Here is a 24,104-nt window from a genome sequence, read left to right on the forward strand (position 1 = left end):
GCAGAGCTTATACTATCATCTACATTTTCATTACTCACATGGATGTCAATACTGAGGGCGCAGGTAGCAGTGACCCATCAAAAAATATTACAGGCCCCAAGTCTCTGCCAGGCCCTTAGGCTTCTGCCTAGTCAGCCTTATGGAAAATATAGCTCTGATACCAGGAAAGGGTTTCTAGTGGCAGTTGTATAAAGTTGCAGAAGCGATACTCAGAATCAGGTCAACATAGGGGTGAGATAGGTAAAAAAAATAGGTGGAATATGTCTTTTAAACAGAACCAGCTATTTAATCTGTGCTTAAAACGTCATTGCTGTTGAATGTAAGCAGTTGATTTAAATACATTTTCATGGACTCAAGAACATTTACAATGATTTATAATTTTGTGTAGTGTGGATCCTTCTAGAAAAGGATGAGACCGTTATACGTGAGAACATTAAAGAAGTATTATTTTATAAATTAGGCAGCAGAATATGGATAGGCTTTCATATTTGACCTTCAACAGACAGCTATTTATCAAATGAATTGTTCCACAGAAGGTTTAGCATACTGTACTGCAACAATAATTGAAGACCTGTATTTTAAAATAAAAAAACATCTAGATATACGTAACAAGTATCTACAAAAAAATAAAAAATGTTTAAGTATTTTTATTCAAGGCAACCTGAGGCAATTTGAAGCATTTTTCATGCATTTATGACCTTGACAGTACACGAAAAGTTTTCTGTTGAAACAGCTACATTAATGAACAAAAGGGTAACGACACTGCCTACAGAACGTTGGACTTACTTCAGCTCTAGCCGTGATCCGAAAAGAAGGATTCTATTTTTATATTTTGTTTTCTCTCTTCTGCAGAGTATGTTAAAGGAAAATAAATCAATTTAAGTAAGTCTGTATTTCAGTTTTTGTTTTTTTTTAAATAAAGTTAATTAATTACACGAGTGTTCGTTATTCCGCAGATTTAAATAAATAAAAAGAAAAATAGAATTGAAAAAAAAAAAATTTCAAAACAAAAAAACATTGTACAAAAGTAAGTATAATTACATATTGCTGTTTAATTAAGATAAATAGGCATCTACGGTATTTAATTTCTTGTTTAAACTCTGAAACAAAAGCTACTTTATAAAACACAGAGCAAGAAAAATGTAAAATACATGTAAGCGTATGGTTTAGAAAGCGTTGGCTCTACCATTAGCCCGGGTATGAATCATTGGGTAGACAGCAACTAGGTCAACAAGCATTAAGTCAACACCACTATGCCGAAATGCATGAAGGTCGATATAACTGAAGGTCGACATGCAGGATGGTCGACGTGACTTAAGGTCGACATGCATTAGGTCGACATGGGAAAGGTCAACGTGGGGTTTTTAACTTTTCTGCCCGAATGTCGACACGGTTGACATGGACACTGAAACGTAGCGCTGCGCTCGCCATGCTTCTGGCATACTATTTTATTCTCCCACCATGCCCTAGTGGATGGTAGGGCATGAAATACCACCTGTCGGCACATGTCGGCTCAAAAAAAAGTTGACATTCCTGCATATCGACCTTCATGCATGTCATCCTAGTGGTGTCAACCCATTGCTTGTCGACCTTATGCTTATAGAACTAGTGACCATATCCCATTAGCCCGGGGCACCAGAATCTGGGGGGAAAGCACCACTGAGAATTGAGGCTGACTCTGGGAGACGCATCCTTGTTGAACTTAATGCAAGTGGCAGTTCATGAACGTCTAAGCTGTCACCTCCATACTTTCCCTGATGTTCTGGAAAGTTGGTACTGGTGTGTGGGTGATGGTGGGAGCAATAAGCTGAAGTTTGGCCTACTGTAGGTTGAGAATGTCGAGAATCTTTGCATCGGCCCTAGGCAGGCGATATGCAGAAGTGGTCCTGCGACTATAACCTGTACACTACTCCCTACGGTTATGGATAATTTCATCAAACCTATTTAGGTCGACATGCATTGGGTTGACCACTGAAGTTCAACAGGGCATAGGTCGAAACCTGAAATAGATCAACATGGCTAAGGTCAACTTGATTGGAAGGCCGACACAAGCATTAGGTCGGCAATGGAAAGGTGGACATGAGTCGTCAAAGTTTCCCACGTGTGCTCGCCATGCTTTGGGCTCAAAGCGCTCTGTACACTATTTTTTTTCTCCCACCATGCCGTAGTGGATGGTAGGGCATGAAATATCGCCCGTCGGCACATGTCGGCTCAAAAAAACGTGGAAAACTCACGTTGGCCTTTTGACTGTCGACCCTCCCATTGTTGACTGAATGCTTGTGTCAACCTTTAAATCCTGTGGACCTTAGCTATGTCGACTAATTTGAGGTGTTGACCTACGCCCTGTCTACCTTCAGAGGTTGACCCAATGCATGTCAACCGAAATAGGGTCGACCAAGTGACCGTATCCCCTCCCACAGCTACTTCCTAATTAGTCTCAGATTTGCCTGTTATACTTGGTAATATAATATACCGCATGTGTTTGAGGAACATTAAGCCTTTCGCTATCCAACCTGGCCTGCAGTGGTCGTCATGTGGGAAATATACCCCAAAAGGGACATAGAGTTTCACCGTTCCAGGATTGTGAATTCCATCATTAGAAGCAACCGTATAGGAACGGATCGATAATCAGCCGACAGAGACAGTAATTTATGTCAATGTTTTGGGTGATTTTATATATGTATACTAGTAGCCCGCCCAAAGCAAAAGCTTTGAAAGCTAGTCTGCCACTGTACCTTCTGTGCTTGTGCATGTGTGTGATGTAGTTTCACTCCCTACCAGTAGATGGCAGTGTTTCATAGACTCACGGATACTATACATCTATATAGATGGAATACATTTTTTACTTTATGAAATATTGTTATGACTTCCTATTGCTGATCCAGTGCCACTTACTGTATTCTTCTTGTCACTTCTTCTGTATAGGAGGGTGTAACTACCCCATACTAGTGGCTGCTCTACTACACATCCCACGGTAGCACTGGATTTATCCCTCGGTATACCACTTTCTTTTCTTCATACAAGAGAGAGAGTTTTTAGGCCTTTTGCAAAAACTCTGTTGGGAAGCCACCAACAAACTCTGTGGCCGATTTAGATACTGTTCGAAAAGCTCAGAATTCAGCCCTATTCCCGATGGTAGGGGTTTGTGCGCGCGTGTTACTCATGCGCGTGTGCAAACCCCTGGTGCGAATGTCTTCGGTGAGTTATACACTCACCGGGGCAATGGCATAATGATGGGCAGGCAGGTGTCAGTCACAGGGGACCACCCAGCATTTTATGTGCGCGCCCACAAAAACAGTGGCGCGCTCATAGAAATGCTGGGTTTACCGATGCCTGCTGGGGGCGGGCATCTAACATCACATGACATCAGTGCCTTCCCATCATTCGATGTTGAGCTACCAATGAATAACATTTCCTCCGTGCGGCCGCATGCGAGCAGATGTATAAGTGTACAGATCCGCTCGCATTGTAGCACGGGTATTTGGGTGGCGGGGGGTAGCTTACCTGATCGCTAAGCAGCGAACATACGCAGCAGGTCTGAATTACCCCCTCTGCTGCACGCACTTTTGTGTGTGACCCCGAATCAGGCCCTATTGTTCTGATTGCTGATAAACTCACTGCAAAGCTTTCTTATTATTTAATTCTATATACTGAGTTTGACATAAAAATTCTGGCAGCATATTTTAATTTCAAGCTGGCAGAAAATACACAAGAGTTCATATATAGAGAGGTTACGACGGCCGCTGATCAATACTGTGATGTGCGGTGTAATCTAAGGCCACCAATCTATCTATCTTACTTGACTTTCTCTAAAATTACCTCTTCTCACCTACTCACATGGTGACTGTGAAAAAGTCAATACCTATTACAACATATCTTATTCTGTCTTTCACCTGTTGCATCAGTCATCCCTGTAATATTCTCCAGGCCGTTTGTTAGGGAGACAATATTTTAAGATCTCCAAATGCATGACTTTTGTCATTTATTTTTGCTTAGTAAATTTAATTTAGGGCGGTATTCTAAACACAGTCTGAAACCAGCCATGAACTTGCAGAAGACCTGAACAAGTTCTACTGCAGATTTGAGCAGGCCATACCTCCCCCACTCCATCCCAAAGACCACCACACCCAGGCCCTCCACGTGGACCAAGGTGAGGTAGAAACAGTACTCAAAATAATAAAACCTAAGAAGGCTGCAGGACCGGATGGTGTGTCGCCATCCAGCCTTAGGACCTGTGCAGCTCAGCTCGCCCCCATCTTCACAACGATATTCAACTCCTCCCTGGACTTGTGCAAGGTTCCTGCCTGCTTCAAACGCTCTATCATCATCCCGGTCCCTAAGAAAACACCCACGAAGGACCTAAATGACTTCAGGCCAATTGCACTAACCTCAGTGGCCATGAAAGCATTTGAAAGACTAGTACTGAAGCACCTGAGAGAAGTGACAAACTCTCACCTTGACCCCATGCAGTTTGCCTACCGGGTGAACAGAAGTGTAGAGGATGCGGTCAACCTCGGGCTGCACCATATTCTACAACACCTCGACCACCAAGGCACCTATGCAAGAGTCCTATTCGTGGACTTCAGCTCAGCATTTAATACTATCGTTCCCGGCATCCTGCAGCCAAAACTCCTCTCCTTAGGAGTCCCAGGATCAACATGTTCATGGATAGTGGACATTCTAACAGCAAGGGAACAGGTGGTCAAAGCCGGCGCCTTCTCGTCCAGCACACGAACAATCAGTACTGGAGCCCCCCAAGGATGCGTCCTCTCCCCTCTGCTCTTCTCTCTCTACACAAATGACTGCACCTCAGCTGAGCAGTCAGTGAAAATCATCAAATTCGCAGATGACACCACTATCATCGGCCTAATCAAGGATGGTGACGAGACCGCGTACAGGCATGCAGTGGCGAAGCTGACACAGTGGTGCAGCAGCAACAACCTCGATCTAAACCCCACCAAAACAGTTGTGATGGTGGTCGACTACAGGAAAAAAACAAATGCACTAGCCCCGCTAACAATAGCCAACGCAGTGGTGTCGCAGGTTGATTCCTTCAAATTCCTAGGGACAACCATGTCCAGTGACCTAAGATGGGGATTAAACATAACCACAAACATCAAAAAGGCCCAACAGCGCCTGTTCTTCCTGAGGCAACTCAGGAAATTCAACATCCCACAGGAGCTGCTGTGCGTATTCTACACCGCCATCGTGGAGTCTGTCTTATGTTCCTCGATCACAATCTGGTACGGTGGCGCAAGCGAGAACGACAAACAAAAACTGCAGAGGGTAGTGAAGACTGCGGAAAGGATCATAGGGACGACCTCCCCCCGATAAGGGATCTGTTCTCATCCAGGGTAAGGAAACGTGCTGAGAAGATTGCAAACGACAAGCTGCATCCTGGTCACAACCTGTTTGAGATCCTACCATCCAGAAGACGGTTCAGGTCCATCCCCGTCAAAACGTCCAGATCCGCAAGAAGCTTCTTTCCGTTAGCCGTCCATCACCTGAACAATCCAATCAAAGCGAATGCAATCCCAATATCAACAGCCAAACAACGTGTCCCTACTTGGCGACCTGACCACCATAGTCGTAGCTAGAAATTAAATGCTTGTAATGTCTTTATGTAATATATGTAATGTCTCCCTCCCCCCTTTTCATCCCTGCTTGATGCTGCACTGTAATCCACAAAAAATTCCTAGTGTGCGCAAGCACACATGGCCAATAAAGTTGATTCTATTCTATTCTATTCAATCCCGAGACGTTATTTACGACCGGGGAAATAGCGGCTGCCGCCTATTAAATACTGCTGTTTCCGAGAGCATCAAAGGCAGATTTTGACAAAACACATCCAACTTTAAACAAAGTAGAATCTGTTTTGTCGGAAACAGCCATTCATGGCTGTTTCTCAACAATCCCCAGCCGTTTTACTTGACGCGTCCACATTTCACCACTCGAATTCTGCCTTTCGAGACTCTGTAGAGTTGGGCAAAAACAGGCCAGGATTCCATCTGTTGGAACATTCCAACTGTCGGAATAGAAGATTGAATACCCCACTTAATATAAATAGAATGCTTTGTACTATGACATTCACTATTTTCTCCTGACCGTTTATGTGTGATCATTTACAGTAGTCGTGTAATTTGACATACTATATAACTATTGTTCATGAATTTAGCAAACTTACAGTACATGTGGAACTCAAAAAAATGGTTGGAACCATAATGGGAGCAATGGTTGTCATTGCTATGGGTCACAGAGGCTTAGGGTGGTCTGCACCCAGGTTATACAGTTGCATACCGATTTCCAAGATTTGCCTGCTAAACAACTAGGTCTGATCCATTGGCCAGCCTGAATTGTGTGACATTTTTAGTGAGGGCATAATTTGAACTAAGGGCCACTGTAATGAATTTAAGGGCACTGTAATGTGTCATAGTCTTTTGGGTACACTTTAATGTGTTTCAAAATATGACATGGAGTGAAAATATGTGGCATAATATGAACAGGAGGTAATTTAATTTGGCATAATATGAACTGGGTACATAGGACCTTATTATGGTTCACTCTCAGAGGCAAATTCCTTTTCAAATGGAAAAAACCATGTGCACTGCAGGTGGGGCAGATGTAACATGTGCAGAGATAATTAGATTTAGATACTGACTGCTTTATTTGTACACTGCAATATAGATCTCACTTTGAAGAAAAGCCTATCGAAATCTAAATATATCTGCACATGTTATATCTGCCCCACCTGCAATGCACTGCAGTGTATGTGTACTGGCAGTATTTCCTTCTATATTTCTCAATACGGGCCAGATTCTCTAAGCTTCAAAAGTGATAAAATGGAGAGTGATAAACAGCCAGCCAATCAGCTCCTACCTGCTATGTCACAGACTGTGTATGAAAAATGTCAAGCAGGAGCTGATTGGCCGGCTGTTTATCACTCTCCATTTTATCACTTTTGAAGCTTAGAGAATCTGGCCCTAGGTCTTTTATATCCTAAGAGGGCTGTGAAAAAAATTCTGATACAGTAATCCAGGGTTTCATGATTCAAAAACGTTTGGTATCCACTTATATAGGAGATGTTCCTCTGTGAACCACCTGGAACCACCTTTAACCAAAGTAGGGATTGGGATGGGTGGGTCGGTGGGTGGTGGTTTATTTGTAAAAAAAAAAAAAATCCCACCAACTCCTTTGGATACAAGATATGCTGTGGATTAGAATATGGATTTACCAGGAAGACTTCAAATCACAACTGTAAAAAGAAAATAAAGGTATTTTAATCATTTGTAAGACTAAGGATATCTTCCGTGTTCCAATGGATTCACAAGTAGTGTTGTCGATAAGCCAATCATAGTCTAGCAATAATTTCTGTATGCATCCTTAAAAATAATAGTTGTTATCTCATTAGTTGCTATGGGCAACAATTTTAATAGCTTTAATTAATCTATGCCTAAAATGGGTGTGGATGGGAAGGTCTAAAGTGTCTAGGTCAACAGCAAAAATATTGATCCCAAAAAATCGACATGCAAAATGTCGATATTGACAAAATATAGTCATGCAAAAAGTCGACATTGACCAAAAGTTGACACAATCAAAATGTGGACATGGAAATGAACGGGTCGAAATTACCGTTTTTTTTACTTTTTGGTGTCAATATCGACACCTGTGGACATAGACAAATTACTGTAGAGCATGATGCCTCATCCTCTTCATTGGCATACTTACTGCTCACAATTGAGTCCACGTGAATTTTAAAGTATGGGAAAAGTCCAAATAATGCCGAAAATGGTCAACCTTTTGCTTGTGTTGATCTTTTGTCAATGTTATCATCGCTGAACTTTTGCACTCTTCAAATAGATCATCATTCTTTTGGCAATCGGGGTGATCAGCTTTGGCTCGACTCCATTAAAGGACACCACCAGCCTTTTTGGGAAGCTCCATAAGGTCCTTGAAATCCTCCAGTGGCCCCTTACCATCGTTGTACAACCGCATACTAGTGAGGACCATCGGACCCAAGCCGGAAAACCCATTTAATAGCCGGTGGTGAAATGTCATAAGCTTTACAAGTTGCTTGCCATATTACTCCAGCCAACCTTAAAAGAGGACATATTAGAGTCAGCAAAGCCAGTCACAAAACAGGAGAGGGTTGTCTTTTAAACTTTCATAAATTGTCAATTTAATTTCATTTGTGTATTTTTAATACATTTGCTATTTTTGCACAGGCAATCCCATGTAATTGCATTAATTGAAAGTTACATCAGCGCTGCTTCTCTTTTGTTTTCAAATGTATCATGCCTAAAGCCCCATACACACAGGGGCAATGCCTTGGATATGGTCGATGGCCACAGAAGCATGATCCTGCGACCAGCGGCTTCCCCCAGCATAGAGTCCTGTTTTCATCAGCGACCATTGCTGGTTGCTGATAAAAACGAGACACTCAGCAATTTTGTCGCTGAGCGATAAATCGCTCAGCGACCAATTGTTCCATGTGTTCGGGGCTTTAGACTCAACATCAAACATCAAAACTTTTGATGGGATTTATGCTGCCAGAGGGTGGTGTTGTATGGCACAAGACCATCCTGTGTTGTATGTTACCGACACAATGAAAATACCGTAGATGGTTGTATAGCATAATATATCACACTTTATCACACTTTTCCAAGCGCTGACGGATTGCACAGTCTTCCCAGCTACCATAGACTTTACTGTTACATAGTTTTATTCTGAATATATTATAATTGGGCAAAGCAGACTCACTTAAAATGAGAGATGTGGAAAATCCTACCCCAAATATAAATATCTTAGGTCATGGTGATACAGTACGTTCACATTCCAGAACTTCAAATAGAACTGTCTCCTATTTTATTTTGCTTATCTTTCTGACTTCTGCCAGCGATCCACTTCTAATACTTCCTGTTTCATTATTACCGTACTACTACCCTCATCACTGTCACCGATGACACATCATTAGTACGTAATCTCACCGTTGTCTTGCAGATGTCTGGAAGATTTTCACGTGAGAAATAACCTAACTGGTAACTTGATTTTCTCACATTTAGAAGAACCTGTCTTATGCAGCTACTCAAATTGAAATTTCATAAACATAAAGTGACAGCTTTGCCTATAAACAAGTGAGGTGTTCCTCTTGCCAGGCGTGCTTCTGAACTTCTGTTTGAAGCTCCACTCACTCTGTCATTAAAAGGACTGAGCTATGTGCAATCCGGATGATCAACAGTCAGTTGGTCAACAGCATATGGTCAACATGCATTGGGTCAAAATATTCGAAAGGTAAAACTAATAAATGGAAAGTTCAACATTAGCTTTTTTGAAATTCTGGCAAATTTTTGGGTACTTTTTTATACTTTACCATTGACGTGGGCTCCAATTAGTCAAACGAACGTTGCCCTAAGGATAGCGAGTGAAGCAAGATATGAAAGGTCAAGGGGTACATTAACTTGGAGATTATATGATGAATTCTACAAATTGACACCAAGAAACATAAAAACTCAAGTCGACCTTTTCATGTTGTGACCTTTTACATGTCAACATTTTGCTTGTGTTGATCACTTGGCACTATCGACCATTTGCATGTTGACATTTTGGTGTTGACCTAGACAACGTTAACCTAGTATAGCCCACCCAAGCCAATTAATTTAAAAAAGGTAAAATTTAGAGGTATATAGAAGATATCACATCTAGGCCAGGATGTAATGATAGACTGTTTTAGCTTCTGGGAAAAAGTCGCTTGAAGTTGAACATTAGGATGTCATACTTTTTACTGGAACTCAGCATATGTAATAGCATTCATCTTTAATTCTCCAAAGGCAAATCAGACCCGGCTTCTTGCGGGATTTAGACCAGCATATGATTAGTGGTAGATGCTCAATTAGTTCAGTAATACCACTCAGAAGCATGAGGGAGCAGTTAATACTGAGTAGGTAAAAAAAGACATGGTATCCCCCAGCTCACTGAATGGTATTCGTAACCAATCTTGAACACTACATGATAATATAATTCAGAGATATTGGTTACATTTACCTGCGCAGGTGTATGATATACCCCCAAGCCACGTCAAGGCTTCTCTGTATATTGGGGGTCCCTAGAGCTAAATCTACAGCTGCACAGTATTTTAGTTGAATCGGACAGATGCGTATTTCGTCCGATCACCGAGTGTTCTTAGCCCCGCCTACCGTACGGATCGCTCACACCATCTGAATGCGTTAAGACGGCAAGCGAATGGACCACGAGTGGATGCTTCATGCGAACACCTCCCCCATCTGTGGGAACCTCCCCCATTCTCCAATGGTCGCCAACCATCGAATGATGGACCGAGCGGTCAGGCAGCATCGAGTGCTCCAGACCACTCGGACATTTTTCCGTATGAAAGCAGGGATATGGGCGGGCAGCTGACATCCGGCTATGTCAGCTGTCCGCCCCCCCCCCCCCCGCACCATCGTCACCGGACGATTTGCATGAGAACGCTCAGCGTTCTCATTGGAAGGCCCAGAAAACGCTGGGCGCTCCCATGGGTGGATCGCCTGGCCCGCCACCCCACCCGCAAACTTGGGTGCATCTGAAATGCCTCTGCAAACACACGGGGGAGCGAATAAACCAGAATAACCCCCACAGCTGGATTACCATACGTACGCCCAGCTTTTTCATGGGAACGCCCATAAAACGCGGGGAGTACGCATATGGTAATGAGCCCAAACATCCCTTCATGCCCCTCTCCACCCCCTGCGCAGATGGTTCTCTACGATCATTTTCTGCACGGAACTCTCGCCATGTTCGGACATGAGAGGCATTCGCACATGCGCAGAAATGCCTTTGCACAGGCGCAAACACTAAGCATAGGCCGTCCGACTGCACACACAGACGTCCGACTCAATCAGAATAAGGGTTAGAGAAAAAGTTGCCCATTGGGGGTTTGGGTACTGTAGTTTCACAGTAGCAATTACGTAGTTAGTGTAGCGTCCGTGTCAGAATCAGCGTAGTGTTCCCGCGGCTGCATCCGTTGGGCTATGCTAACAGCGTAGTTTAAGCTGCCGCCATGAAACTACACATTGATCATTTTAACATGCCTGACATGACAGGTGTGACTGTGTTCCTGAAACACCCCCACTATCCACCCCAGCCCAAAGCATGGCGAGCGCTGGGAGCTCCACGAGGGGACGCGTTACGTGTCCTTCCGACCTGTTCATACCCCCACTATCCACGTCGGCATGGAGTTGATTTTATAAGTGTGGTGAGAACAGCGAGCCCCGCAAGGGGACGTGGAATACATGTGAAGTAATCTGCTTCCGCTCGCCATGCTTTGGATTCCCTTTATAAAATCAACTCCAGGCTGACGTGGATAGTGGGGGTATGAACAGGTCGGGAGGATGCGTAACGCTTCGGGCTGGCATGGATAGTGGGGGTTTGAAAAGGAGGTATTTGCTTGTATGTAACATGGAGCACTGGCAAATGCGTCCTTTATTGTGCATGAGACGCACTTGCGACAACACCCCCCTTTGTGCAGGAGACGCACGCTCTATTGAACCCCTAATCCTGTTGGCAGGGTTCCGTACCATGCCGCAATACTTATTGAGATGCTCAAGCATCTATGATGCTACTGTGTCTCAGACAGATGGAGCACCTCTCCGCCAGCTTCCGCCAGCGGAGGGGGATCATGCGGGTGCCAGCGCTGTGTGAGAGGTGCTCAGCAGGCTTGCCAGGGATGCCGGTGACAGAGCTGCAGCTTCCATGGACAGTACGGTGACTACGCTAACTATGCAGGGTTGCCGCGGAGACACTCCGCTTACTACGCTAGGCAGCCGTTGGGCTACGCCGTGAAACTACACAAGTAAGGCAGCCGTTGGGCTATGCTAATAAAAATTTTTTGCCAGCTGCTCTTATTCAGAGCTGAAATTTTTTGACTCCTTGTGAACTTGCATGCTATTACATAGCCCAACTGTGCAAAATGTCCAATTTTCACAAAATCAGACCAAAATAGGCTCCTATTACATCCCCACCCTAGTCATATCTATGGACAGTGATGCAAAAATAACTCCCGCAGACCCGATGGGGGCTTAAAGGCACCATGTGGCTTGTGGGTACTGAGGGGGCTATTAACACTGCCGGTGCCTCTGTCTATTCAACCTCCACCCGCCTGTGCAGCTGGGACCCATTGCGCCTGCAATGAAAATATATTTTCCAAAATGGCCGCTGACACTACTAGCATCTACAGTATAAAAACTGTCTTCTATGAGGGGGTGGCCATTTTGGGAGGGACATTTTCATTGCCAACAAGTGCAACAAGACCCCATTGGCACTGGTGGAAGGAGGCAGAATGAAGGGGGATTCTTCTTCCAAACCACCGGTGAGCATATGGGGGGAGGACCTGCTTTAAAGAGCGGTACAGTGGGGACGCCAAAATTCTTGTGGCAGCATGGGGGGGGGGGGGCAAAGTAAGTAATTATAGTTATGCTACCGTCTGTAATTAATTTTTACTAAATCAAATTACTTATTCAATATATACAGTATCATACTGAGATAACCCATAAATTATTATAGAAATACGGTATGCAGAACCAACATAAGCGTGATGTAAGAGTGATGGTTTTACAGGTTGAAAAGAATCGCACATAGACATAAATTGTCCATGAAGCCTTGAAACTCACAGTGATGTATGTATTAGTATATATTGGAGCTGAGCGATTCGGATTCTATTAAACCTGACAGTTTATAGTTTTTCCAATCTGAGCTATAACTCAGACTGACCTGGAATTTCCTGATCACTATACTGTAGGTCTGTAGGCAGGAAAAAAATGGAACTTGCCTGTGATGTTAGAATATAGAAAGCTTTGACTGCTACAATATGAAAACAGTAGATACTGTATGTATCACTCACTCCTGGCGACCGCCATCATTATGGGCCTAATTATTATTAAAAATGTACTGTATGCATGTCAATATGAATGCAGTTGATTGGTGTACACACGGCCATATTAACCTATGTTCAGGTCCCCTCAAGCAATTCAATCTTTTATTCCACTACAGCTGACACATGGGAAGCAGAGCTTATGCCATAATTGACATTTTTAGCTGTGGCGGATATAGCAGCTGTACAGTCAGTGCATTAAGTCGGGGCTGGGCGCTGACATTACAATGCTGCCATCATCTGTCACCCATGACCAGTTCCCCAAACCAGTGGCGTAGCTACGTTTTGGGCGCCCCCCGTCGTTAGGGGGGGCGCCCCCCCCGCCACCACCGCCCCGCCAAGCACCCCTACCCCCCTGCCCCGCCGCCCATGCAAACCCCCCCCCCCCCCCAAATCCCCCACAGCCTTACCTATCGCGCTGGTCCCGGCGGCTCCGTTCTTCTGCTAAGGACCACCACAAAATGGCCGCCCCCATACAGCAGACAGTTTCAGAGAACTGTGTGCTATATGGGGGCGGCCATTTTGTGGTGGTCCTCAGCAGAAGAACGGAGCCGCCGGGACCAGCGAGATAGGTAAGTCTGCGGGGGATTGGGGGGGGGTTTAACTATAGCACCGCAGCCCCCGGCGCCCCCACATGCACAGCGCCCCCCCGCGGTGGCGGGGGCTGTGGTGCTATAGTTATGCCTCTGCCCCAAACTCAATGTACAGTACAGTAGCTACTGCCTCACATGCTGACCGACTTGTGCTGCTTCCACTGACCACAAGGACGCCTCTATAGAGGAGACGGCCCATTTGCATAACTGTATAAGGAGCTCCAGTATATTGTGTGGCATAACATATATAAGGAGCACTACTGTGTTGTGCAATGTGTTTAAGAAGCACTACCATGTGGTCTAATGAGTAAAAAGAGCACTACTGTTTGGTGTAAGACAGGGGTGGCCAAACCTGTCCTCAAGATCTATCAACAGTTCATATATATCAGGCAAGCTGTGGCTCTATACTAGGAATAAATGCAGCATGTTTGAAAATGTGACAGTTAGTAATGACTACAGCTGTGCACCAGCTAGGTGATTTGGGTCATGTGACAGTTAGTAATGACTACAGCTGTGCGCCAGCTAGGTGATTTGGAAAACATGGACCGTTAGAAGATCTCGAGGGCTGGATTGACCACCCCTGTTGTAAGGTGTATAAGCAGCTCTAATCCTTGTATAAATATTCCTTATTCGCAGCTGGCGATCGCACCATTTATTCCTATGGATATGCATATGTGCATCCTAGCTGCGGGCTCACTAGTCATGCCAGCTATGACGCGATACCTACACTGATCATAGCTACATCTGTATGCCTATGGAAGCACCGCAGGCACAAGATGCTGCATATGGGTGTCTATTTTAAAACAGTCGGCTGTTGTGACATTAGCATAAACTCAATCTCCATGGGACTCAGGCCCAATATGAGCTCTGCATGCAAACTATTATTAAAGTAAATAATATTTATATTTAACATTAAGTATTAAATAAGTACATATAATTAATTTCAAATATAGCTCATACATCAGAAAATGATTCCCAGAATATCACAGGATTGTAGATTAGAAGCGGGAAGGTGTATTGATCTCTCCCTCGTTATCATTTTTTAAGATATTGCTCAGAAGGGCGGGTTCGTTAGACCTAGTGGCCAGAACTGCAATGACTGTTCTTTGTTATTTTAATTGCAATTGCACATGCATTCGGCATTACAAAATGCTGATATGCATGAAATCAATGGTGTTGCATTGATAGGCCCACCCCCTAGGCGTGACATCATGATGTCAAGTACAAAGGTAATGAAGCTGTCACATGGCACTTAGGGGGTTATTTTGGTTCACTCTTTCTGACAAATTCCTTCTTAGATGAACAAAACCATGTGCACTGCAGGGGGGCAGATATAACATGTGCAGAGAGACTTCGATTTGGGTGAGTTATTTTGTTTCTGTGCAGGGAAAATACTGGCTGCATTATTTTACACTGCACTATAGATCTCACTTTGAAGTAAAACCCCACCCAAATTTAATTCTCTCTGCACAAGTAACATCTGCCCCACCTGCAGTGCATATGGTTTTGTCCATCTAAGAAGGCATTTGTCAGAAAGAGTGAACCAAAATAACCCCTACAGTGCCCTAGTTACAGTGCTTCCAATTACTGTACTATACGAATACATGTTTCCAAATTTCTAAACCATTAATTGAAGTAAATTGTAGCCACTTAAGTGTATTATACAATGCCTCCGTTACTTATGTATCTATAAGTGCTTGTTACGTTTGCGTGTATTTGTAGAATATTCTGCATGACTCCAGCGGTTACGTATTTTGTATTCTTCGTATAGAATCATTATTTCTGCAGTCACTGTAGTGTAGCGCCTGAAGGAGCCACAAGAAATCTGTAAAGAAATTTCAAAATTGGCCTCTCTTATTTCTGAAGCAGAGAATTCCTTTGGAAGTCGATGAACGGTGAAGTATATGTCCCAGAGGCAGGTACTAACAAGACAGTATTTTGCTTTCGATGATAATAAAACAACAAAATAACACAGGACAGTGACAAAAAGGATAAAGTAGGATGTTAACTCCTTCAATAAAATAGAAGCCGTCTGATTTAGCTTCCCTTACATATTTCTTGGGTGCTTATGTAATGAACAGACTGCCAGCCAGGCCACAGTTATGCGTTGAGCTATGTAAGGTTACAGTAAGTAGGATCCTCTGGGTTATGGAACTGAAAAGAACGAATGGTCTACAATACATACATTTTTGTACAGTCCTCATGTAGTCGGAGTTTGCAAGTGCCATGGTTAAGAGATGGAAAATGATGAAATACTACCATGCAGTAGAAGTTATACTTATAATAGTGATGCCCCTTAAGCAGGGATGGACTGGCCAACTAGCGCTTCTGGCAAATGCCGGAGGGGCCGCTGGCCAGGTGGGAAGATTTCTTCTTGTAAGGTACACCAATTGGTGCATAGAGAGACCCGCTGGACTCACCACGGGTTTGGCGGTTCTCTCTGTGCGCCGCTGAGGTCCAGGAGAGAGGGGGGCATCACACGCCACTATTCCCCTCTTTCATGCATGCCGGAAGAGGCAGTACACGCGCGTGCCCAGCGTGTGCATGCATGCGACAAAGGTCGTGCGCGTGCACAAATGCAAGGGCCGACTCGGCGGCCCAGACCGCCGCTGCCCTTGAGCATTGTGTCCCATAGTAGTAGTGACATTTACACCTTATACTACACAGTAGTAGTGCTCTTTACACTCAATTCCCACTTAATACTAGTGCCCATTACACATTTTTCCCATAGTAATAGTGCCACTTACACATTATGACACAGTAGTGCCCTTACACGTCATGCCACACAATTAACTACATGATTGAAGAAGATCATTTACCAGCTTGTCTTACTTTTCTGGCTACTATTACTGACCTTTAAAGTTTCTTTCTCATTGGAAAGGTGGTGAAGAGGTCACCAGTGCATGCTGGTCTGAGTGCATGCTATGACTCCCAATGACGCAGGCTGACAGTTCTTCCCAGCAGCGCTATTAGTATGCAGTGATCTCCAAGCTCCGCTGGCTGCATTCCACCAGTGTTTTTTTTTTATGGTGGGGTACCACATCTGCCTAGGGTGTATGGAGGTCTGTACTACATCCTGATGCATCTATCATAATCTTTGTACACAGGTGGCAGGTCAGAGACACTGGGGGTTATTCAGACCTGATCATACGGCTGCAAATTCGCTTGCCGAGCAATAATCAAACAAATGTGCATACACCTGGCCCCCAGTACACATGCGCGATGCCATCCTGTGATAAAATCCTATGGCCATTCGCAAGTTTATTGCCAGGAAGCTGGCCTTTGTGGTTGGTAAACGGACATTTTCTGGGAGTGTCAAGGAAAATTGCAGGCGTGCGCAGGTGTTTTCAGGGATCACTTGTGACATCAGCTCCGGCTCTGATACGACTGCTTCTATCGCAGCCACTGAGTAAGTCCTAGGCTACGCACAGACTGCGCACACTGGGAAAGCATTCCATGGAGAGCAGCTTCTGTATGGCTTTGCTGATAATCGCTGGTCAGCGTAATTTGCACAGTAAATCGCAGGCTTGCACAGGACGGGATTTCACTCTGACTGTGCGGCTATTACCTGATGGCTTGGCAGGGAACATTAGAAGCCCAGCAATCAATTTGTTTAAAAATCGGATCTGTTTTGTGACAATCTGCCTTCAATACTGTCGGAAACTGCAGCACTGACTGTCAGAAAATAGCGCCTGGCATTAAAAACAACCCACAGAGGTAGGAGGTCCCTGCTCGCAAGCTTACAATCTATAGGGATAATAATGGGGATATATAAGGATAGAATTCCATAGCATGGCAGTCCCATCCGATTACAAGACAGTCCTGATGGGGTGCAATTAGATATGAATGCTACTGGAGGTTGTGTGGGGTTCCGGAACATGATAAGCTTGCCTGAAGAAATGAGTTTTCAGGGAACGCTTGAAAGTTTTGCAGCTAAAGGAGAGTCTTATTGTGTATGTAAGGGTATTCCATAGGGTGGGTGCTGCCCAAAGAAAATCCTTCGATTGTGAATGGCATCTAGTAATATCTAGTAATAAGTGTGGATGAGAGACACAGATCTTGTGCAGAGCGGAGAGGTCGGGTGGGGATAAATTTGCATGGTAACAACAAATGTGCCCTTCTAAATGAATATTGACTCATAATGTAGATAGCAGACATAGTTCCACATCTCTGAATAGAAGACAAGTAATGATAAATGTGTTCTGCAGACACTGCAATTATCAGCAATTGCATGACATGTGGTACGAATAGCAAAATGGGTCCATCTCTCCCATTAAAAGCAGCGGGTACACACAATTACCATAACCATCGGCTTTTTTTTCCAGAAAGATTTTCATACATTTCTTTTGTTAATTGGATTTGTACATCAGGATATAATTATGAACTTTGCAGATGAAGGCATTGAGAAGGTAATAATTATTTCAACTCTGCGATAGCATATTTTTTTTTAAAAAAACAGACAAGCCCTAATTAGCAATTAATTTACAGTGTCATTACGCAGAAGAAAGATAGCTGTTTCATGTTGTTTGAATCCTTTGTAAGAGGAGAGGACATTAATATGACACAGATCGCAACTGGGTAGGTGCCAAAGTTTGCATGTAAGGTTCAATTATTCCTCTCAGCGACAAAATATTTAGTCAATTTCGTATTTTTTTTCACAGAAAAAATTGATTTGCGAAATCATGCAAACAAGTTACAGGCAGACAGTTATGGATGAACATTACACTGCGCAGTGGATTCAAAAACTGTTTGAGATACAATTCTCTAAACATCCCTAAATAGGGTCCCTATTTGTATTCCAAACAAAAATGTCAATATATTCCGTCAGGCAAATCATTTTCCAATGTTCCGGATGCGATGATGGGAAAAAAATTCATAAGTCAATCTACACGGTCAGTAAGGCCAAATTGGGGACATTTTTCCAATCCCGAGATTGAAAACGGTCAATCCTGGGATTCCTGGGATTGGCCTCCAGATTCCACACTGCATCGGGAAGTACTGTGGAGCAGTTCTTCAGCAGGCGGGTGCGGCGAAGAGGACGGGCAGGTGCATAGCTGCACAGACACCCTCCCCTGTTATGAGTATTTCGATCTGTATATTTTCATGGATATGGGTTATAGGGTCAACACCATGAAGGTCGACAGGGCTTAGGTGGACACATGAACTAGCTCAAAATGGCTAAGGTTGACAGGGTCGGAAGGTCAACACAAGTGGTAGGTCGGCAATAAGGTCAACAGTTAAAAGATTGACATGAGGTTTTCAAATTTTTTTTGTCCCGAATTTTGTTGTAAGTTGACATGGACACCGTATCAGTGTACTGCGTCCTCTTGCCGTGCTAAAGTGGGATGGGATCATTTGGTCTACAGCATGATGGTCAACAGTCATTAGGTCGACACCATTAGGTCGATATGGGAACAGGTCAATATGGGTCTAGGTCGACATGGGAAAAGGTCGACATGGGAAAAGGTCGAAAGGTCATTAGTTCGACATGTCATCAGTTTGACAGTGTCTAGGTCGACAGTCAAAAGGTCGACATGGGGTTTTTCACAGTTTTTTGACCCAAATGTCAACACAGTCGACATGGACACAGTTTAAAGTGCACCGTATCCCCTTGCTTCGCTTGCTGCGCTCACCATGCTTCGGGCACTATTTTATTCTCCCACCACTCCCTAGTGGATGGTAGGGCATAAAATACCGCCTGTCACCACATGTTGGCTCAAAAAACGAATGATCGTTCGCCCTATGTTGACCTTTTCCCATGTCGACCTAGACCCATGGCAACCTTTTCCCATGACAACCTAATGGTGTCGACCTAATGACTGTCGACCATCATGCTGTAGACCAAATGACCGCATCCCGCTCCAGGCACACTATTAGATTCTCCCTCCCTAGTGGATAATAGGGTATGAAATACCGTCTGTCGGCACAAGTCGGCTCAAAAAACACTTTAAAAAACTCATGTTGCCATTTTGACTGTCGACCTTCTCATTGTCAACCTAATGCTTACGTCGACTTTCCAACCTTAGCCATGTCAACCTATTTTATGTTTTGACCTTCAGTGGTCGACCTAATCTGTCAACCTTCACAGTGTCGACCGAGCGACCGTACCCCACTAGTGCCCGATGTACTTAGCCTTGAAAAGTCATAAAGTGGAAAGGGTACTTATGTAGTATCTGGGCGTCCGATTTAGAAATCGGTTTGGATCGCATCGCATCGCATCACATGCGACCAAATCGTATGCGATGCGATGGTCAAGATTTTTCCATAGGATTCAATGTTAAAATGGTCTGAGTCCATTTTAACATAGAATTCAATGGGAAAAAGGGGTCCTTTTCCTTTCCCCACTATCCAAGTGGGCATGGAGTTGGATATAAACCTGTGGCGAGCGTAGCGAGCCACCGAGCCCGAAGCGTGGCGAGCGGACACAGAATACTTTTTAAGAAATATGCGTCCCCTCGCGGGGCTCGCTTCGCTCCCCACGCTTCGAGCTCGGTGGCTTGCTGCGCTCGCCACGCTATATAAAATCAACTCTATGCCCACTTGGATAGTGGGGAAATGAACAGGACCTTCTTAACATTGAATCCTATGCAAAATCGGATCGAATCGCATCTGATTGTATGCCTTAAGGTAAGGCATACAATCACAAAATCGGACGCCCAGATACTACATAAGTACCGTGGAAAGTGCTAAAGTAGCAGCTTCTAACTGCCATGTTACAGGCTGTGCTTGAAAATGACAGTTGGGAGCTGATTGGCTGGTATTTTGGCACTCTCCTTTTCATCACTTTCAAGGCTTAGTACATCTGACCCCCAATCATAAAAATTTAAATATGGGAGAAATATCCACTGCCAGTGAGTCCGTTTGGAAAGATAGTTGGTGGCAGTGGGTGTGGCTCCCCTGTTTGAATTTTGCACTATACTGCAGCCCCTCCACTGGAGCCGCCACTGAGGATACCAGACTACTAGTGGTCATAAGCAAAGCATGTAGACCACAGAAGTGCATTTGTATATGCACAAAGGGTACTTATGTATTATCTGGGCGCCCGATTTTTTCATTGTATTGCATCGCATCGCATTGCATGCAATATAGTGGCATACAATTCATGCGATGCTATTTTTCATTATAAAGACCTGATTTTTAATTGTATAGTCACCCATGGGTGATTTCATACCCCCACTATCCAACTACGCATGGAGTTGATTTTATATAGTGTGGCGAAGGCAGCGAGCCACCGAGCCCGAAGGGTGGCGAGCGGACGCAGAATACATGTAAAGTAATCCGTGTCCGCTCGCCACGCTTCGGGCTCGGTGGCTCGCTGCGCTTGCCACGCTATATAAAATCAACTCCATGCGTAGTTGGATAGTGGGGGTATGAAATCACCCATGGGTGACTATACAATTAAAAATCGAGTCTTTACAATGAAAAATGCGATTAAAAAATCGGGCACCCAGATAATACACAAGTACCGCACAAAGTAAAAAGCATGTGCTGCGTGTACTTTTTGAACTAAATTGCATCGTATCTAGTTTAAAACGCACAGTGCACATTGCACCATGTATGGGCGGCATCAGGAATATATAAATACTGTGTATATATATATATATATATATATATATATATATATATATATATATATAGTGTGGACAGCAAGCTTTGCATTCCCTTGCAAGATATATATGCAGATATTGGACCAAATGTAATAGGGTGGAAGAGTTATTTTGGGAGAGTTATTCCATTTTTTTAAGGCGACAATCATTTACATGACAAAATCAACCTGTGTAAATGATTGCCGCTTTATGAAAATTGAAAAACTCTCCCAAAATCTCTCACTTTCGGCTTCTCATACCCTAGTACATTTGGCCCATTTTCGGACTACACACAGATGCTCACAAAGGGCCTTATTCTAGTTCACTCTTAGAGGCAAATTATCCATAATAATGTGAATATTACGAGAAACTTAACTTCACCATTGGCTGCGGCTGCCAGTCTACATTACATTTGTTGAGATTGCTATTGTAAATTCTACTGGGGACATGGGGACGTTAATGTAGACAAAGTGACTGCACAAAGTCAACTCTCCCCGATAGAACATTTTATAGGTGTCCCGTTGACTCGCGCTACATCCTTTTTATAGGCAATAAGCGTGATATTATGCTTCCAGACGAACGTCGTCATGAATTGGAGTGACTCATGGATGCCTACTCCGTGACTTAATATCCCTAGAAACAAACATGGAACAGATGTTTTATTATTCCTTAACAAACTGGCTACTATACATTCGTCCCCTGTAATCATAGCATTGGTCAATTGTTGGAGTGCTATTCTTTGATTGAGGCTGGGATTGAGATTGTATCGGCAGTTAATGGTGCGTTGTGCTTTCCTTGGAGTGCACTATAGATAAATATGGAGCATCAGTCTCACATTAGCAGCGTTGCAGAGAGAATACTCTGATGCTATTAGGGCACGGAACTCAATGATGATCTGATTGTGTGAAGACGCTTACCGTGCCGAACGTGTTAAGGTGACTCTTCTGATATTGTGAGCAGTCCAGGGTGTTGCATACAGGAGTCCTCTATATCCAGTATTACTCTATAACCAGTATCCAGTACAATGATATGATAAAACTATACAGATCCGTTAATAACTATATTGTATGTATATATATAATATCACACACAGACACACAGACACACACATGGGATACATACAATGGCCCTTATTCTGGTTGACTCGCAAGGCTGCGAATATGCAGCCTTGTGAGTCCCCCAGACGCCGCCTGCCGAATATATGCTGTAAATATGCGTGCACATTCAACAGGAACTGGGCGTGTGACTATTAACCGCTGCCAACCAATCACACCTAGCACACATCTCACCGTGTGTGGGCACCATTACCCCATACCAGTGGTGGCTCCTACCTTTTTGGGGGAGGGGTGCTGCCTCTGGCCGCAGGCAACCCCCCTCCCCTGTCACCGCTGCCACTAGCCCTCTCCTCCCGTCCCCATTGCCTGTCCTATGATTGCAGGTGCCGGGAGTGGCGCATGCGCAGTACAAACATATGTACTGCGCATGCGGCCACCCTCTATGGGCTGCTTCGGCAACAGCCCATAGAAGTAATCTTGGTCCCGGCTCCTGTACAATATAAATTACAGGCACCGGGACCAGCATGTGCGCAGTACTGATATAGATACTGCGCATGCGCAACTGCAGATTTTGTCCGGCATCCCGCACAAAGGCATCCCGGAGGGAGGGAACACCTCGCAATGGTGCCTTGGTGACTGGCAGGTCGGGCCAATAGGAAGTCACTGCCAGTGAGAGTGAAGCCAGTGCAGTCTCACAGTCGCGGGGCTCGCTGCACTCGCCGCGCTTTGGGCTGGGTGGCTCGCGACACTTTATAAAATCAACTTCACGCCGACGTGGATACTGGGGGTATGACGTGGATTGTGGGGATTTTAAGCATTGTGTATTTTTAGAGCTCCAGAGCCACTTATGTAGTTTACGTAGCCAGCATAGTGCTGTATTGATATTCTCAATACACCACTACGTAAACTACGTAATGGGCACCCTGATAATACACAAGTACCATCATATATACTGAGCAGCTTACCATATGCGATACTTCCTGAATTCGTCCCTGTGTGCAGATTGCATGAGGCCCTTTCTGTCTAAATTTACTTGACAGATATGCAAACCCATAAGTCTTTCATGTCCCAATGTATTCATGCACCATACAAATCATCTTATCTAAAATAACGACTCGGACAACTGAATTGGGGTGAATGGGGTCGTCTTTTTATTTTCTGAAAGAGGGCGGCCTATTTGATCTAACTATAAAAATTAACTTTAACTATCTATGGTGGCGAGGTCAGAACTTCTTTAAATAAAATTTCTTGGGCCGACTGCCCAAAGGAACAAGGACTGGCCTCCTGCCAAATCCCTGTCCTTAAAATACCATTTTAAAATTATTCAAAACAAAAATCATGCCACCTGCCTCAACAATTTAAAATCCCCATCAGGTCACAACTCAACTAAAGTGACATCAGGGGCCCACCTGGATCGGTGATGCCCCTGAAGGAAAAAACTGTTGCCATGCCAAAGTTACTTTCTCCAAAGGAGTTGCCCCTCAAGGGAAATGAATCACAAAAAGGTGTTTATGCAAAAATTAACCTAGCCACCGTTCTGAGACCGGCCACCTGCAGAAGATCTCCCGAACCGGCACCGCCACCATAGACTGAATCTACAAGGCCCTCAATCTCTCTATAATATCTCTAAGGAATAGAGCCATACCCTCCTCCGAAAGGTGTACTCCATCACTCCTATACAGCCTCTGATCGCGGAAAGTGATACCCGCATGCGAAATCGAGTATCCGCCGTGTTGACAGACAGCTCGACCCACTACTGAGTTTACCCTCCGTCTCACCAGATCGACTGCCCCAGGGTTAAGAGCACCCCTCCAATGCTGTCTCGGTATAATTTCTGACCAAAAAATTCTACAAAAGGGGATACGCTGTAACAGATCTAAAATCTCATTTTTAATTTCAAATCTAACCTCCAGACAAGTTCTGGATGTCAAATCATTACCCCCTAAGTGAA

This window comes from Crinia signifera, chromosome 12, assembly GCF_055691185.1.
Source record: "Crinia signifera chromosome 12, ASM5569118v1, whole genome shotgun sequence".
NCBI lineage: Eukaryota > Metazoa > Chordata > Amphibia > Anura > Myobatrachidae > Crinia > Crinia signifera.